Source organism: Pleurodeles waltl, chromosome 2_1 (genome assembly GCF_031143425.1).
Source record: "Pleurodeles waltl isolate 20211129_DDA chromosome 2_1, aPleWal1.hap1.20221129, whole genome shotgun sequence".
Taxonomy (NCBI): Eukaryota; Metazoa; Chordata; class Amphibia; order Caudata; family Salamandridae; genus Pleurodeles; species Pleurodeles waltl.
The window spans coordinates 43,183,468-43,202,614 of NC_090438.1; positions in this window are offsets into that span (position 1 = coordinate 43,183,468).

Below are 19,147 nucleotides of genomic sequence, written 5' to 3' on the forward strand. Positions count from 1 at the left end.
ACTCCCCGATCTCTCTAAGGCAGACAGGATGGCTAGCCTCTTGGTAGGGTTGTTAAGCCCCCTAACGTTTAAGCTTATACATTTAATGGTCCTATCCTATACTGAGGGGAACTAGCAAAGGAGACAAGAGCATGCCAGAGGTCCTCCCCCCACAACAAGATCCAGACCACCCAGAACGCACAGGCCCAAGGATGTCTCTACAAAGAGCCAGTATTGCAGGGAAACCCAACAGCAAACAAATAATAAGCACAACAAGTGCATAGAACACAGAAGTCCTCGATCGTAGATCTTCACGAGGGGAAGTCTCCACGGGGCACTATATACAGCCATACCAGGTAGCCAGGTCCATCGCCCCCGCCGCCCGACCCTCTTTGACGGTCAGCATGCTGTTAAGAACGCGGCCAAAGCAATCCCTGGCACCCCCCGGGTGTCCTCCCTAAGCTGAAGTTCCGTTGCAACTTCCTTCTCTTCTCTTTTCTCCGCCAACGAGTGTAGGAAAGTACCATCTTGCCTGGCATGTTACCCCCATTTTTCACTGTATATATGTTGTTTTAGTTGTATGTGTCACTGGAACCCTGGTAACCCAGGGCCCCAGTGCTCATAAGTGTGCCTGTATGTGTTACCTGTGTAGTGACTAACTGTCTCACTGAGGCTCTGCTAATCAGAACCTCAGTGGTTATGCTCTCTCATTTCTTTCCAAATTGTCACTGACAGGCTAGTGACCATTTTTACCAATTTACATTGGCTTACTGGAACACCCTTATAATCCCCTAGTATATGGTACTGAGGTACCCAGGGTATTGGGGTTCCAGGAGATCCCTATGGGCTGCAGCATTTCTTTTGCCACCCATAGGGAGCTCTGACAATTCTTACACAGGCCTGCCACTGCAGCCTGAGTGAAATAACGTCCACGTTATTTCACAGCCATTTTACACTGCACTTAAGTAACTTATAAGTCACCTATATGTCTAACCTTTACCTGGTAAAGGTTAGGTGCAAAGTTACTTAGTGTGAGGGCACCCTGGCACTAGCCAAGGTGCCCCCACATTGTTCAGAGCCAATTCACTGAACTTTGTGAGTGCGGGGACACCATTACACGCGTGCACTACATATAGGTCACTACCTATATGTAGCTTCACCATGGTAACTCCGAATATGGCCATGTAACATGTCTATGATCATGGAATTGCCCCCTCTATGCCATCCTGGCATTGTTGGTACAATTCCATGATCCCAGTGGTCTGTAGCACAGACCCTGGTACTGCCAGACTGCCCTTCCTGGGGTTTCTCTGCAGCTGCTGCTGCTGCCAACCCCTCAGACAGGCAGCTGCCCTCCTGGGGTCCAGCCAGGCCTGGCCCAGGATGGCAGAACAAAGAACTTCCTCTGAGAGAGGGTGTGACACCCTCTCCCTTTGGAAAATGGTGTGAAGGCAGGGGAGGAGTAGCCTCCCCCAGCCTCTGGAAATGCTTTGTTGGGCACAGATGTGCCCAATTCTGCATAAGCCAGTCTACACCGGTTCAGGGACCCCTTAGCCCCTGCTCTGGCGCGAAACTGGACAAAGGAAAGGGGAGTGACCACTCCCCTGACCTGCACCTCCCCTGGGAGGTGTCCAGAGCTCCTCCAGTGTGCTCCAGACCTCTGCCATCTTGGAAACAGAGGTGCTGCTGGCACACTGGACTGCTCTGAGTGGCCAGTGCCACCAGGTGACGTCAGAGACTCCTGCTGATAGGCTCCTTCAGGTGTTAGTAGCCTTTCCTCTCTCCTAGGTAGCCAAACCCTCTTTTCTGGCTATTTAGGGTCTCTGTCTCTGGGGAAACGTTAGATAACGAATGCATGAGCTCAGCCGAGTTCCTCTGCATCTCCCTCTTCACCTTCTGATAAGGAATCGACCGCTGACCGCGCTGGAAGCCTGCAAACCTGCAACATAGTAGCAAAGACGACTACTGCAACTCTGTAACGCTGATCCTGCCGCCTTCTCGACTGTTTTCCTGCTTGTGCATGCTGTGGGGGTAGTCTGCCTCCTCTCTGCACCAGAAGCTCCGAAGAAATCTCCCGTGGGTCGACGGAATCTTCCCCCTGCAACCGCAGGCACCAAAAAGCTGCATCTCCGGTCCCTTGGGTCTCCTCTCAGCACGACGAGCGAGGTCCCTCGAATCCAGCGACACCGTCCAAGTGACCCCCACAGTCCAGTGACTCTTCAGCCCCAGTTTGGTGGAGGTAAGTCCTTGCCTCACCTCGCTGGGCTGCATTGCTGGGAACCGCGACTTTGCAAGCTTCTCCGGCCCCTGTGCACTTCCGGCGGAAATCCTTCGTGCACAGCCAAGCCTGGGTCCACGGCACTCTAACCTGCATTGCACGACTTTCTAAGTTGGTCTCCGGCGACGTGGGACTCCTTTGTGCAACTTCGGCGAGCACCGTTTCACGCATCCTCGTAGTGCCTGTTTCTGGCACTTCTCCGGGTGCTACCTGCTTCAGTGAGGGCTCTTTGTCTTGCTCGACGTCCCCTCTCTCTGCAGGTCCAATTTGCGACCTCCTGGTCCCTCCTGGGCCCCAGCAGCGTCCAAAAACGCCAAACGCACGATTTGCGTGTAGCAAGGCTTGTTGGCGTCCATCCGGCGGGAAAACACTTCTGCACGACTCTCCAAGGCGTGGGGGATCCATCCTCCAAAGGGGAAGTCTCTAGCCCTTGTCGTTCCTGCAGTATTCACAGTTCTTCAGCCAAGTAAGAGCTTCTTTGCACCAACCGCTGGCATTTCTTGGGCATCTGCCCATCTCCGAGCTGCTTGTGACTTTTGGACTTGGTCCCCTTGTTCCACAGGTACCTTCAGACAGGAATCCATCGTTGTTGCATTGCTGATCTGTGTTTTCCTTGCATTTTCCCTCTAACACGACTATTTTGTCCTTAGGGGAACTTTGGTGCACTTTGCACTCACTTTTCAGGGTCTTGGGGAGGGTTATTTTTCTAACTCTCACTATTTTCTGATAGTCCCAGCGACCCTCTACAAGGTCACATAGGTTTGGGGTCCTTTCGTGGTTCGCATTCCACTTCTGGAGTATATGGTTTGTGTTGCCCCTATCCCTATGTTTCCCCATTGCATCCTATTGTAACTATACATTGGTTGCACTGTTTTCTAAGACTATACTGCATATTTTTGCTATTGTGTATATATATCTTGTGTATATTTCCTATCCTCTCACTGAGGGTACACTATAAGATACTTTGGCATATTGTCATAAAAATAAAGTACCTTTATTTTTAGTATAACTGTGTATTGTGTTTTCTTATGATATTGTGCATATGACACTAAGTGGTACTGTAGTAGCTTCACACGTCTCCTAGTTCAGCCTGAGCTGCTTTGCTAAGCTACCATTATCTATCAGCCTAAGCTGCTAGACACCCTATACACTAATAAGGGATAACTGGGCCTGGTGCAAGGTGCAAGTACCCCTTGGTACTCACTACAAGCCAGTCCAGCCTCCTACATTGGTTGTGCAGTGGTGGGATAAGTGCTTGAGACTACTTACCACTCTTGTCATTGTACTTTTCATAAGAGAAAAATATACAAAACAAGGTCAGTGTATATACACATAGCCAAAAAGTTTTGCATTTCCTCTTTTCACTCTTTTCTAAGTGCTGAAAAGTACTACTAAACTTTCAAAAAGTTCTTAAAAGTTTAAAAAGTTTTTTTCTGTCTTTCCAAAAAGTTCTGAAAACTTTTTTCTCTTTTGTCTATCACTTTAACTCTCTCTAAAAATGTCTGGCACAGGCCAAAAAGTTGAACTGTCCAAACTTGCATATGATCACCTTAGCTGGAAAGGAGCAAGGAGTCTCTGCATAGAGAGAGGTTTGAGTGTAGGGAAGAATCCTTCCTTAGAACTGTTAATTAATATGCTTAGAGTACAAGATAAGGCCATAAGTGCCCAATCTGTAGAAAAAGTAGCTAATGGTTCTCAATCTGATCCAGGGACTCCCCCAGGAAAAGGTTCAGGAAAGAAACTTCTCAGCCTGCCCATTACTAGACAGTCTAGCATAGTTGGTACAGAGGTTGAATCACATCATACTGATGATGTGCTCTCACATTATACTGGTAGCCAAGCTGTTAGGGTGCCCTCTGTAAGGGACAGGTCTCCTTCTGTTCATTCCCATCATACCTCTGTATCTAGAAATGTCCCTCCCACCCACCCTGATGACAGATTGTTGGAAAGGGAGCTCAATAGATTGAGAGTGGAGCAAACCAGACTGAAGCTCAAGAAGCAACAGCTGGATTTGGATAGACAGTCTTTAGAAATAGAGAGGGAAAGACAGAAAATGGGTTTAGATACCCATGGTGGCAGCAGCAGTATTCCCCATAGTCATCCTGCAAAAGAGCATGATTCCAGGAATCTGCATAAGATAGTTCCCCCTTACAAGGAGGGGGATGACATTAACAAGTGGTTTGCTGCACTTGAGAGGGCCTGTGCTGTACAGGATGTCCCTCAAAGGCAGTGGGCTGCTATCCTATGGCTATCATTTACTGGAAAAGGTAGGGATAGGCTCCTTACTGTAAAAGAAAATGATGCTAACAATTTCCAAGTTCTTAAGAATGCACTCCTGGATGGTTATGGCTTAACCACTGAACAGTACAGGATCAAGTTCAGAGATACCAAAAAGGAGTCTTCACAAGACTGGGTTGATTTCATTGACCAGGCAGTGAAGGCCTTGGAGGGGTGGTTACATGGCAGTAAAGTTACTGATTATGACAGCCTGTATAACTTAATCCTGAGAGAGCATATTCTTAATAATTGTGTGTCTGATTTGTTGCACCAGTACTTGGTGGACTCTGATCTGACCTCTCCCCAAGAATTGGGAAAGAAGGCAGACAAATGGGTCAGAACAAGAGTGAACAGAAAAGTTCATACAGGGGGTGACAAAGATGGCAACAAAAAGAAGGATGGTAAGTCTTCTGACAAGGGTGGGGACAAATCTAAAAATGAGTCTTCATCAGGCCCACAAAAACACTCTGGTGGGGGTGGTGGGCCCAAACCCTCCTCTAATCAGAACAAGGAAAAGAAACCATGGTGCTATTTATGTAAGATAAAAGGCCATTGGACAACAGATCCCAGTTGTCCAAAGAAAGGCACCACAGCTCCTACCACTACAACCCCTACTGCTACACCTAGTGTCCCTACTAATAGCAGTGGTGGTGGGAGCAAACCTACTAATAGCCAATCCAAGGGAGTAGCTGGGCTCACTTTTGGTAATTTAGTTGGGGTTGGTCTGATTAGGGAGACCACAGAGGCTACTTTAGTCTCTGAAGGGGCTATTGACTTAGCCACTTTGGTTGCTTGCCCCCATAACTTGGATAAGTACAAGCAACTAACCCTAATAAATGGTGTTGAGGTCCAGGCCTACAGGGACACAGGTGCCAGTGTCACAATGGTGATTGAGAAACTGGTGCACCCTGAACAACACATACTTGGACACCAGTACCAAGTAACCGATGCTCACAACATAACACAAAGCCACCCCATGGCTGTTGTAAATCTCAACTGGGGGGGGGTATCTGGTCCAAAGAAAGTTGTGGTAGCTTCAGATTTACCTGTAGACTGTCTATTAGGGAACGATTTGGAGACATCAGCTTGGTCAGATGTGGAGTTGGAGGCCCATGCAGCAATGCTGGGCATCCCAGGGCATATTTTTGCTTTGACAAGGGCTCAGGCCAAAAAGCAAAAAGGACAGGGAAGCTTGGATCCTGGAACAATGGACCAAGTGCTCCCTAAAGCTAGGGCTAGTAGAAGCAAACCACTTCCTACTATCCCTCCCTCTACAGTGGATTCTACTTCTGAGGAAGAAGAATTCCCTCCCTGTGCAGAACCTACACCAGAGGAGCTGGAAGCAGACACTGCTGAGCTTTTGGGTGAAGGGGGGCCTGCCAGAGAGGAGCTGAGTGTGGCACAGCAAACCTGTCCCACATTAGAGGGTCTCAGACAGCAAGCTGTCAAACAGGCTAATGGGGATGTCAGTGACTCACACAGAGTTTACTGGGAGGACAACCTCTTGTACACTGAGCAAAGGGATCCTAAACCTGGAGCTGCCAGGAGATTAGTGATTCCTCAGGAGTACAGAAAGTTCCTCCTAACACTGGCACATGACATTCCCTTAGCTGGGCACCTGGGTCAAATGAAAACTTGGGACAGATTGGTACCACTGTTTCATTGGCCTAGGATGTCTGAGGACACAAAAGATTTTTGTAAGTCCTGTGAAACCTGTCAAGCCAGTGGCAAGACAGGTGGCACTCCAAAGGCACCCCTTATCCCACTGCCTGTGGTTGGGGTTCCCTTTGAAAGGGTAGGGGTTGACATAGTTGGCCCCCTTGACCCTCCTACTGCTTCAGGCAATAGGTTTATCTTAGTGGTAGTGGACCATGCCACAAGGTATCCTGAAGCAATTCCTTTAAGGACCACTACAGCTCCTGCAGTGGCAAAGGCCCTCCTGGGAATATTTTCAAGGGTGGGCTTCCCAAAGGAAGTAGTATCAGACAGAGGAAGCAATTTCATGTCTGCATACTTAAAGGCCATGTGGAAGGAGTGTGGTGTAACTTACAAGTTCACGACACCCTATCATCCACAAACAAATGGACTGGTGGAGAGATTTAATAAAACTCTCAAAGGCATGATTATGGGACTCCCTGAAAAACTCCGCAGGAGATGGGATATCCTTCTACCATGCCTCCTTTTTGCCTACAGGGAGGTACCCCAGAAAGGAGTGGGCTTCAGCCCCTTTGAACTTCTTTTTGGACACCCTGTTAGGGGTCCACTCACACTTGTAAAGGAGGGTTGGGAACAACCTTTAAAAGCTCCTAAGCAGGATATTGTGGATTATGTACTTGGCCTCAGATCAAGGATGGCTGAGTACATGAAAAAGGCCAGTAAAAACCTTCAGGCCAGCCAAGAGCTCCAGAAGCAATGGCATGATCAGAAGGCTGTTCTGGTTCAGTACCAACCAGGGCAGAAAGTGTGGGTCTTGGAGCCTGTGGCCCCAAGAGCACTCCAAGATAAATGGAGTGGTCCACACACAATTGTTGAAAAGAAGGGTGAAGTCACCTACTTGGTGGACTTAGGCACTGCCAGGAGTCCCCTTAGGGTGCTCCATGTCAACCGCCTGAAACCCTACTATGACAGGGCTGATCTCACCCTGCTCATGGCAACAGATGAGGGACAGGAAGAAGACAGTGATCCTCTACCTGACCTCTTCTCTTCCACAGAACAAGATGCTCTTGTGGAAGGGGTAGTTATGGCTGATTGTCTTACTGCTGAGCAGAAAGATAATTGCATAAATCTCCTAGGACAATTTTCAGAACTCTTCTCCATTGTGCCAGGCACCACTTCTTGGTGTGAGCACACTATAGATACTGGAGACAGTTTACCTGTCAAAAGTAAGATCTATAGGCAGCCTGACCATGTCAGGGACTGCATAAAGCAAGAAGTTCAGAAGATGTTAGAACTAGGAGTGGTTGAGCACTCTGACAGTCCATGGGCTTCTCCTGTGGTACTGGTACCAAAACCCAATTCTAAAGATGGAAAGAAGGAAATGAGGTTTTGTGTAGACTATAGAGGTCTCAACTTGGTAACCAAAACAGATGCTCACCCTATACCCAGGGCAGATGAGCTAATAGATACACTGGCATCTGCCAAGTATCTAAGCACTTTTTGATTTGACTGCAGGGTATTGGCAGATCAAAATGTCAGAAGATGCTAAACCTAAGACTGCATTTTCTACCATTGGAGGACATTACCAGTTTACTGTAATGCCTTTTGGTTTGAAAAATGCACCTGCCACTTTTCAGAGGTTGGTGAACACAGTCCTGCAAGGGCTGGAAGCTTTCAGTGCAGCATATTTGGATGATATAGCTGTCTTTAGCTCCAGCTGGGATGATCACCTGGTCCACCTATGGAAAGTTTTGGAGGCCCTGCAAAAGGCAGGCCTCACTATCAAGGCTTCAAAGTGCCAGATAGGGCAGGGTAAGGTGGTTTATCTGGGACACCTTGTTGGTGGGGAACAGATTGCACCACTTCAGGGGAAAATCCAAACTATTATTGATTGGATTCCCCCTACCACTCAGACTCAGGTGAGAGCCTTCCTAGGCCTCACTGGGTATTACAGGAGGTTCATTAAGAACTATGGCTCCATTGCAGCCCCTCTTAATGACCTCACATCCAAGAAAATGCCTAAAAAGGTATTATGGACAGCAAACTGTCAGAAAGCTTTTGAGGAGCTGAAGCAGGCCATGTGCTCTGCACCTGTCCTGAAAAGCCCTTGTTACTCTAAAAAATTCTATGTCCAAACTGATGCATCTGAATTAGGAGTAGGGGCAGTCCTATCACAACTTAATTCTGAGGGCCAGGATCAACCTGTTGCTTTTATTAGTAGAAGGTTGACCCCTAGAGAAAAGCGTTGGTCTGCCATTGAGAGGGAGGCCTTTGCTGTGGTCTGGGCTCTGAAGAAGTTGAGGCCATACCTGTTTGGCACTCACTTCATTGTTCAGACAGACCACAAACCTCTACTTTGGCTAAAACAAATGAAAGGTGAAAATCCTAAATTGTTGAGGTGGTCCATATCCCTACAGGGAATGGACTATACAGTGGAACATAGACCTGGGAGTAGCCACTCCAATGCAGATGGACTCTCCAGATATTTCCACTTAGACAATGAAGACTCATCAGGTAATGGCTAGTCTTATTGTCCTTCGTTTGGGGGGGGGTTGTGTAGGAAAGTACCATCTTGCCTGGCATGTTACCCCCATTTTTCACTGTATATATGTTGTTTTAGTTGTATGTGTCACTGGAACCCTGGTAACCCAGGGCCCCAGTGCTCATAAGTGTGCCTGTATGTGTTACCTGTGTAGTGACTAACTGTCTCACTGAGGCTCTGCTAATCAGAACCTCAGTGGTTATGCTCTCTCATTTCTTTCCAAATTGTCACTGACAGGCTAGTGACCATTTTTACCAATTTACATTGGCTTACTGGAACACCCTTATAATCCCCTAGTATATGGTACTGAGGTACCCAGGGTATTGGGGTTCCAGGAGATCCCTATGGGCTGCAGCATTTCTTTTGCCACCCATAGGGAGCTCTGACAATTCTTACACAGGCCTGCCACTGCAGCCTGAGTGAAATAACGTCCACGTTATTTCACAGCCATTTTACACTGCACTTAAGTAACTTATAAGTCACCTATATGTCTAACCTTTACCTGGTAAAGGTTAGGTGCAAAGTTACTTAGTGTGAGGGCACCCTGGCACTAGCCAAGGTGCCCCCACATTGTTCAGAGCCAATTCACTGAACTTTGTGAGTGCGGGGACACCATTACACGCGTGCACTACATATAGGTCACTACCTATATGTAGCTTCACCATGGTAACTCCGAATATGGCCATGTAACATGTCTATGATCATGGAATTGCCCCCTCTATGCCATCCTGGCATTGTTGGTACAATTCCATGATCCCAGTGGTCTGTAGCACAGACCCTGGTACTGCCAGACTGCCCTTCCTGGGGTTTCTCTGCAGCTGCTGCTGCTGCCAACCCCTCAGACAGGCAGCTGCCCTCCTGGGGTCCAGCCAGGCCTGGCCCAGGATGGCAGAACAAAGAACTTCCTCTGAGAGAGGGTGTGACACCCTCTCCCTTTGGAAAATGGTGTGAAGGCAGGGGAGGAGTAGCCTCCCCCAGCCTCTGGAAATGCTTTGTTGGGCACAGATGTGCCCAATTCTGCATAAGCCAGTCTACACCGGTTCAGGGACCCCTTAGCCCCTGCTCTGGCGCGAAACTGGACAAAGGAAAGGGGAGTGACCACTCCCCTGACCTGCACCTCCCCTGGGAGGTGTCCAGAGCTCCTCCAGTGTGCTCCAGACCTCTGCCATCTTGGAAACAGAGGTGCTGCTGGCACACTGGACTGCTCTGAGTGGCCAGTGCCACCAGGTGACGTCAGAGACTCCTGCTGATAGGCTCCTTCAGGTGTTAGTAGCCTTTCCTCTCTCCTAGGTAGCCAAACCCTCTTTTCTGGCTATTTAGGGTCTCTGTCTCTGGGGAAACGTTAGATAACGAATGCATGAGCTCAGCCGAGTTCCTCTGCATCTCCCTCTTCACCTTCTGATAAGGAATCGACCGCTGACCGCGCTGGAAGCCTGCAAACCTGCAACATAGTAGCAAAGACGACTACTGCAACTCTGTAACGCTGATCCTGCCGCCTTCTCGACTGTTTTCCTGCTTGTGCATGCTGTGGGGGTAGTCTGCCTCCTCTCTGCACCAGAAGCTCCGAAGAAATCTCCCGTGGGTCGACGGAATCTTCCCCCTGCAACCGCAGGCACCAAAAAGCTGCATCTCCGGTCCCTTGGGTCTCCTCTCAGCACGACGAGCGAGGTCCCTCGAATCCAGCGACACCGTCCAAGTGACCCCCACAGTCCAGTGACTCTTCAGCCCCAGTTTGGTGGAGGTAAGTCCTTGCCTCACCTCGCTGGGCTGCATTGCTGGGAACCGCGACTTTGCAAGCTTCTCCGGCCCCTGTGCACTTCCGGCGGAAATCCTTCGTGCACAGCCAAGCCTGGGTCCACGGCACTCTAACCTGCATTGCACGACTTTCTAAGTTGGTCTCCGGCGACGTGGGACTCCTTTGTGCAACTTCGGCGAGCACCGTTTCACGCATCCTCGTAGTGCCTGTTTCTGGCACTTCTCCGGGTGCTACCTGCTTCAGTGAGGGCTCTTTGTCTTGCTCGACGTCCCCTCTCTCTGCAGGTCCAATTTGCGACCTCCTGGTCCCTCCTGGGCCCCAGCAGCGTCCAAAAACGCCAAACGCACGATTTGCGTGTAGCAAGGCTTGTTGGCGTCCATCCGGCGGGAAAACACTTCTGCACGACTCTCCAAGGCGTGGGGGATCCATCCTCCAAAGGGGAAGTCTCTAGCCCTTGTCGTTCCTGCAGTATTCACAGTTCTTCAGCCAAGTAAGAGCTTCTTTGCACCAACCGCTGGCATTTCTTGGGCATCTGCCCATCTCCGAGCTGCTTGTGACTTTTGGACTTGGTCCCCTTGTTCCACAGGTACCTTCAGACAGGAATCCATCGTTGTTGCATTGCTGATCTGTGTTTTCCTTGCATTTTCCCTCTAACACGACTATTTTGTCCTTAGGGGAACTTTGGTGCACTTTGCACTCACTTTTCAGGGTCTTGGGGAGGGTTATTTTTCTAACTCTCACTATTTTCTGATAGTCCCAGCGACCCTCTACAAGGTCACATAGGTTTGGGGTCCTTTCGTGGTTCGCATTCCACTTCTGGAGTATATGGTTTGTGTTGCCCCTATCCCTATGTTTCCCCATTGCATCCTATTGTAACTATACATTGGTTGCACTGTTTTCTAAGACTATACTGCATATTTTTGCTATTGTGTATATATATCTTGTGTATATTTCCTATCCTCTCACTGAGGGTACACTATAAGATACTTTGGCATATTGTCATAAAAATAAAGTACCTTTATTTTTAGTATAACTGTGTATTGTGTTTTCTTATGATATTGTGCATATGACACTAAGTGGTACTGTAGTAGCTTCACACGTCTCCTAGTTCAGCCTGAGCTGCTTTGCTAAGCTACCATTATCTATCAGCCTAAGCTGCTAGACACCCTATACACTAATAAGGGATAACTGGGCCTGGTGCAAGGTGCAAGTACCCCTTGGTACTCACTACAAGCCAGTCCAGCCTCCTACAACGAGGAGGGCCCCCCGCTGGCAGGGTCGCCCCCCCCCGCTCGCCTCCTGGCCTATTTCCTCCAGGCCCAGGACACGGCTGGCTTCCAAGACAGATCTCACCTGCCGGAGCTGCTCCTCCCAACGGAAGACCAAGCAGAACGGGTGGCCCCAAGAGTAGGACACATTGTGCGCTCTCAAATGATCCGTGATAGGTCTGAATTCTCTCCGCCTCTGCAAGGTCCGCACAGATAGATCGTGAAATAGTTGTAGTTCATGCCCTCGAAAGAGTACATGTTGAAGATTGCGGGCCCACTGTAGAATCTTTTCTTTAAGAACAAAATTATGGAGACAGGCTAGGATGTCCGGGGGGCGGTCTCCAGGACCCCCCAGCACGCCCAACCCGGTGAACCCGATCCAGGACCACCTCCTGTGTCTCGTCCGGGCCAAGCAAGGAGCAAAACAGGTCCACCACGTAGTCTCCAATGCACTCCTTTTCAGCACCAACCGGAGCCCCTCTAATACGAATATTTTGTCGCCTCGAACGGTTTTCCAAATCCTCGACCACCATCTGGAGGAGGTCCTGCTGCTCTCGGAGGCGGACTACCTCCTGTTGCAGGCCCGCCACCTCTTCACCACGAGGGATCTCCCTATCTTCTAGCTGCGATACACGTTCACCCAAGGAGGAGACCTCTCCTCGCAACTCCTTCACCTGTGAGATGTCCCTACGCAGTTCTTGGATATCGCCTCGGAGCGAATCAAACGAGGAGGTCAAAAAGCCCTTTGTAACGGGAGAGCTCTCCTCTGTATCTGTCTCCACCTGACCCTCCAGGGCCTTCGCCCCAGGCAAGTCCTCCGCCGAAGTCCCAGGTGTTAGGCGCGTCCCCGCAAGCATGTCCCTCACTGAGCGCTCCCGTTTGGATTTTGACGTCGGCATGGCGCACCAACCTGGTCAAGATTTGCCGGCTCAATCATGCAGGGCCTCCAGAGTCTCCGTCCGAGACCGAACAGCAACTGCCTCCCCGTCAGAGACCGTGCCTGGATCCAACACTCAGCAGCCAGCACCCACAGGGGTCCGCCTCTGATGCCACTTCCAAAGTATATGCGGGCCCGCACTTATTTAAAAGTTAGGTGATGAAGTGCTGCAATATGGGGGCCAGGCAACAGGGCCCCCAACCTCTATCGGGACCTCGCCCTCTGCGAGGCCCCACTCATAAGCGCCAAAGTGAAGAGCACCGGCCTGCAGCCCCCAGTCCAGAAGCATATGTTGGAGCGCCCCTCTCCTTCAGGGCGCTCAGGCGTCTCGGGTGATGCCCATGGCGCAATCCAACCATTCCGGGCCCAGTATGAGCCCACAAGCCCCCTGATCCCTCGGGGCCAAGCTCAGAAGGGCCGCCGGAGGAGAGGCTGTCTCGCGGCCCAGGCCGCCTCTCGCGTCGCTCTACGGCTCCGCCCCAGCTCCGGGGCCGAACTCCGCTCTCACCGCGGGAGCGACGCAGCCCCAACCAGGACAGCCGCCGAGTGACAAGGGACCCCCGGGGGTGCTCCGCGATTCGGGGGGAGCCTCCAGGCTTCCCCCAAGCGGGCCGCAAGGCGCTTTTATGGATCGAGGCGGCGGAGCGCTGGCGGACACGTCTTAGTGCTCCGCCATCTTGGACACGCCCCCCGGACCACTTTAGTCCACCACCCGTGTTGCTGGATCCATGCACTTCATCAGGAGAAGGGACCTACGCCACTCGTCGTCGCTGCAGAGAGGTGCCTGCTGAAGCAGGGAAGTCACTCCTTCGTTCTTCTGGTGCAGGCTGAAGACAGGCAGTAATCAGAGGATGCACGACCGGGAAACAGTTGCAGTTGCTGGACGGAGCTGAAGATACAATGTTGCAGAAGTCGTCTTTGCTTCTTTGTTGCAGTTTGTAGAGTTCCTGGACGGTCCAGATGCAGTCTCGTCGGTAGAAGGCAAAGTAAAGGATGCAGAGGATTCCTGCTGGATTCTTGCAATCCGAATCTGAGGAAACAGCCAGAGGAGAGACCCTAAATAGCCCTGAAAGGGGGATTAGTCAGCTACACAGGTAAGCACCTATTAGAGGAGGGCTCTGACGTCACCTGCTGGCACTGGCCAGTCCGAGGCTCCCAGAGTGCCCCACCACCTTGGAATCCAAGATGGCAAAACCCAGGGACACTCTGCAGGAGCTCTGGGCACCACCCCTGGGGTGGTGATGGACAGGGAGTCCTTGAACTGGTGTAGACTGGATTATGCAAGGAGGACACCATCTGTGCCCTTCAAAGCATTTCCAGAGGCTCTGGGAGGCTACCCCTCTCATGCCTGTAACACCTATTTCCAAAGAGAGAGGGTGTAATACCCCTCTCCCAATGAAAATGCTTTGTTCTGCCTTTCTGGGCTCGAGCTGCTTGAGCAACAGGAGGACAGAAACCTGTCTGTGAGGTGGCAGCAGCTGGGGCTGCCTGGAAAACCTCAGAAGGTCAGTATGGCAGTACTGGGGGTCCACTGTGGAGCCCCCAGAGTGCATGCAATTGTACAACCAATACTAGATTCAGTGTTGGGGTACAATTACCAGATGTTAGACACCTTACATGGCCATATTCAGAGTTACCATTGTGAAGCTGGACATAGGTATTTACCTATGTCTAGTGCTCGCATAAAATGGGTTCCCCGCACTCACAAAATCCGGAGAAATGGTCCTGGACGACGTGGGGGCACCCCTGCTAGTGCAGGGGTGCCCTCACACACAGGTACTTTGCACCTAGACTTCAGGGTTGGAAGGCCTGACATATAGGTGACTTATAAGTGACCTGGTGCAGTGTAAATGGCAGTGAAATGGTGTATGCACCATTTCACGCAGGCTGTAATGGCAGTCCTGCAGAAGCCTTTGCATGGGCTCCCTATGGGTAGCCAAAGTAATGCTGCAGCCCATAGGGATCCCCTGGGTACCTAAGTACAGTATACAAGGGACTTATAAGGGAGCACCAGTATGCCCACTATGAGTGGAATACTGTGTTAACAATATCCAACAATCAATTTAAAAGGGAAGAGAGCATAAGCACTGGGGTCCTGGTTAGCAGGATCCCAGTGACACAGTCAAGCACACTGACAAACAGGCCAAAAATGGGGGTAAACATGGTAGAAAGAGGCTACTTCCTCACAGCCTCCCTCGCCCACAGGAAATCCTTTGTTCCACCTTCCCCAGCTTGAGCTGGTAAAGGAGCAGGAGGGCAGAAACCTGTCTGTGGGTTGGCAGCAGCGCGGGCTGCCCAGAAATCCCCAGAAGAGTGGTAGGAGCACTGCTGGGGGTCCTCTAAGGAGCCCACAAAGTGCAAGAAAGCATACAACCAATACTGGCAACAGTATTGGGGTATTATTCTGACATGTTTGATATCAAACATGCCCATATTCGGAGTTCCAATTATGTAGCTGGACATAGGTAGTGACCTATGTCCGGTACACGGGTAGAATGGTTTCCCCGCACTTACCAAGTCCAGTGCATTGGAACTGGAGTTCACAGGGGTAGTACCTCTGCTCATGCAGGGGTGCCCTCAAACACAGGTACCTGCGCCCTGCCCTCTGGTCTAGGTGGGTTTATCATAGGGGTGACTTACAGTCACCTGGTGCAGTGGCCTGTGGTGAAAGGGTGCATGCACCCTTTCACGTAGGCTGCAATGGCAGACCTGCAGACACATTTTGCATGGGCTCCCATGGGTGGCACAATACATGCCGCAGCCCATGGGGAACCCGTGGCGCCCCAGTGCCCTGCGTACCTAAGTTCCATATACTAGGGACTTATATGGGAGCATCAGTATGCCAATTGTGGGGTGTGTAAAGCCCTGAGCAACCAAATTTAGAGGAAGAGAGCATGACCCCAGTGAAAACAGTCTAAGCATACTAATAGCAGGCAAAAAGTAGGGGTAACCATGCCAAAAAGAGGGTACTTTCCTGCAGCAAGTGCCTCCGAGCTGCAGTAAATAAGGCTTATCCTTGTGTGCAGGTCGTGTAGTCCTGAGTAGTTGGAGTATTCTCTGTTGATAAGGTGTAGACTGCACCATGCACCTGTGACCTGTATTTGTGTAGCCCAGTGTAGGAAAATGGATCCCTGTTGCAGTTACCCCCCACTTTTTGCCTGATATTGATGCTGTCTTGACTGAGAAGTGTGCTGGGATCCTGCTAACCAGGCCCCAGCACCAGTGGTCTTTCACTAAAAATGTACCATTGTTTCCACAATTGGCACACCTCTGGCACACAGACAAGTCCCTTGTAAAAGGTACCAGTGGTACCAAGGGCCCTGTGACCAGGGAAGGTCCCTAAGGGCTGCAGCATGTGTTGTGCCACCCTAAGGGACCCCTCACCTAACACATGCACACTGCCATTGCAGAGTGTGTGTGTAGGTGGGGAGAAAAAGGCGAAGTCGACATGGCACCCCCCTCAGGATGCCATGCACACACAATACTGCCTGTGGCATAGGTAAGTCACCCCTCTAGCAGGCCTTAAAGCCCTAAGGCAGGGTGCACTATACCACAGGTGAGGGCATAGCTGCATGAGCAATAAACACACCCTTAAATTCAGTATTTAGGGGTGACCCTAAACCCAGGAAATCAGATTCCTGCAACCTACAAGAAGAAGAAGGACTCCTGACCTGAAAGCCCCACAGAGACGACAGAGACGACAACTGACTTGGCCCCAGCCCTACCGGCCTGTCTCCAGACTCAAAGAACCTGCACAGCGACGCATGCAACAGGGACCAGCGACCTCTGAGGACTCAGAGGACTGCCCTGAAACCGAAGGACCAAGAAACTCCAGAGAACAGCGGCACTGTTCAAAAACTGCAACAACTTTGCAACTTTAAAGCAACTTTTAAAGACTTCTCGCTTCCCGTCGGAAGTGTGAGACTTCTCACTCTTCATCCGATGCCCCCGGCTCGAGTTCAGGAGAACCAACACTGCAGAGAGGAGTCCTAGGTGACTACGATGACGTGGGTACCCTGAGTTGACCCCCCTGCACCCCACAGCGACGCCTGCAGAGAGGATCCAGAGGCTCCCGCTGACCGTGACTGCCTGGTAACAAAGGAACCGACGGCTGGACCAAGCACTGCAGCCGCAGCCCCCAGGACCGAGAGGAACCACCTACCATTGCAGGAGTGACCAGCAGGCAGCCCTCATCCTAGTCCAGTCGGTGGCTGGCCAGAGAAGCCCCCCTCTGCCCTGCCTGTATCGCCTAAGTGACCCCTAGGTCCCTTTATTGCTTTCAATAGCAAACCCGACGCCTACTTTGCCTACTTCACCCGGCCGCCCCTGTGCTGCTGAGGGTGTGTTTTGTGGGCTTGTGTGTGTCCCCCCCAGTGCTGTACGAAACCCCCCTGGTCTGCTCCCCAAGGACACAGGTACTTACCTGCTAGCAGACTGGAACCGGAGCACCCCTGTTCTCTATTGGCGCCTATGTGTTTTGGGCCCTCCTTTGACCTCTGCACCTGACCGGCCCTGTGTTGCTGGTGCTGTGGCTTTGGGGTTGCCTTGAACCCCCAACAGTGGGCTGCCTATGCCCAGGAGACTGACTGTGTAAGTGCTTTACTTACCTGTGGAACCCAACCAAACTTACCTCCCCAGGAACTGATGATTTTTGCAGTGTCCACTTTTAAAATAGCTTTTTGCCATTTTAACCTAAATTGTGTGTACTACTGTTTTAAATCAAAGTTCTCTACTTACCTGTGTGAAGTACCTTGCATTTTATGTACTTACCTCAAATCTTGAATCTTGTGGTTCTAAAATAAATTAAGAAAATATATTTTTCTATATAAAAACTATTGGCCTAGAGTTAAGTCTTTGAGTGTGTGTTCCTCATTTATTGCCTGTGTGTGTACAACAAATGCTTAACACTACCCTCTGATAAGCCTACTGCTTGACCACACTACCACAAAATAGAGCATTAGTATTATCTAATTTTGCCACTATCAACCTCTAAGGGGAACCCTTGTGCACACTATCTCTCACTTTGAGATAGTATATACAGAGCGAACTTCCTACACCCAGTGTGTAAGGTGTTGGGTGAGGGTGGTTGCCTGTGCAAGCGTGGGCGGGAGCGGTCTGTGGTAAAGTCGGGTACACAGTTGTAGTCTGCCCGTTCCCCACCCAAAAGCAAGGTGCTTCTGTGTTGTGGAGAAGGGCTGGGGTGAGAGAACGTAGTAAGTGTGCCTGATTGGTACATACAGGGACATAAAAGCAATACGTGGGCCATACGAGATTTCTTCCAGTATGGCGTACCTCCTCTCAGTGTCCAATGTAGTATGCATAATTTCTGTTGGTGTGCCCGGGGCACCCCAAATGAGTGCGCCCTGTGCATATCTGGAGTAGATTGTGCCTGTCAAAGTGCCTCTCCATCTTCTGAGCATACAGTCCAGATCTGTCATGGTCATGTGCGTTTCCGGCAGGAGGGCCATTTGTATGTGTCCCCTGCGTAAGTAGTGGTACACCCATTTTGCATGACTGGCTAGCCCCTCACATTCTGTTTTACCAGCGAGTACTGTATCCCCTGGCTAGTTCCCTGTATAGCCAGGCAGTCTGGTAGTGTTTGCTGCTACCCCTTTCATGTCCTCCTTTCCGGTTCCCCCCAAATTCCCCTCTCCAGTCCATCTGCAGTGTGCATAGCATAACTTGTAAGATAAACAAGAAAACATTACAGAGTAACAGGGTCAAATGATTTACAGTCTTCAAACGTCCCATCCAAGGTCAGGGCACCAAAGGGCGTCTGGCCAACAGCACTAAATTGACACAAAAGGGAAAGAAAAACTGGGTTTGAGTAAATCAGTGGTGGTGACACCGTCAATATGGTGGGTGTTGGGTATCAAGTGTCTTCAGGTACCCCGCCCTGGGACCATGCGGCACCCAGCTCGAGACGGATTCTGGCACGCTCCGCTTCTCTGGTGGTGCAGATCGTATGTGAGAGATGTGTTGGTTTTAGGTGCTGCAGGGGGAGAGGGCCCCCTTTCACATCATCCTCTCCACCGTTTGGAGGGTAACGTCCGGACCCCACTTCCCAAGCTGTGCCTCCACTGACGTGTGTCGAATGTCTAATTGGTCTTTTTCAGTCCTGGTGACCACTGATCCGGCTGGAGAGGGGATCATTTCCAGTTCAGCCACTTCCTGTGCCCTCTCCTCTGCTGCTAGTTCTTTCGGGGGGGCTGTAGGAATTTGGCTCTGTATATACTTGCACCTCTGAAAACCCATCCCACCAGGCCCAACAGCAAGAAAGCCTCCTGGTTCAACAACGACCTCAAGAACTCCAAGAAGAACTGCCGCACCCTCGAGAAAACCTGGCGAAAAAACCCGACCACAGACAACATGACCGCCCTCAAGCACGCCTCCCGCAAACACCACCAGCTGATCCACACCACCAAGAAGACAGCATTCAAAGAACGGCTAGACA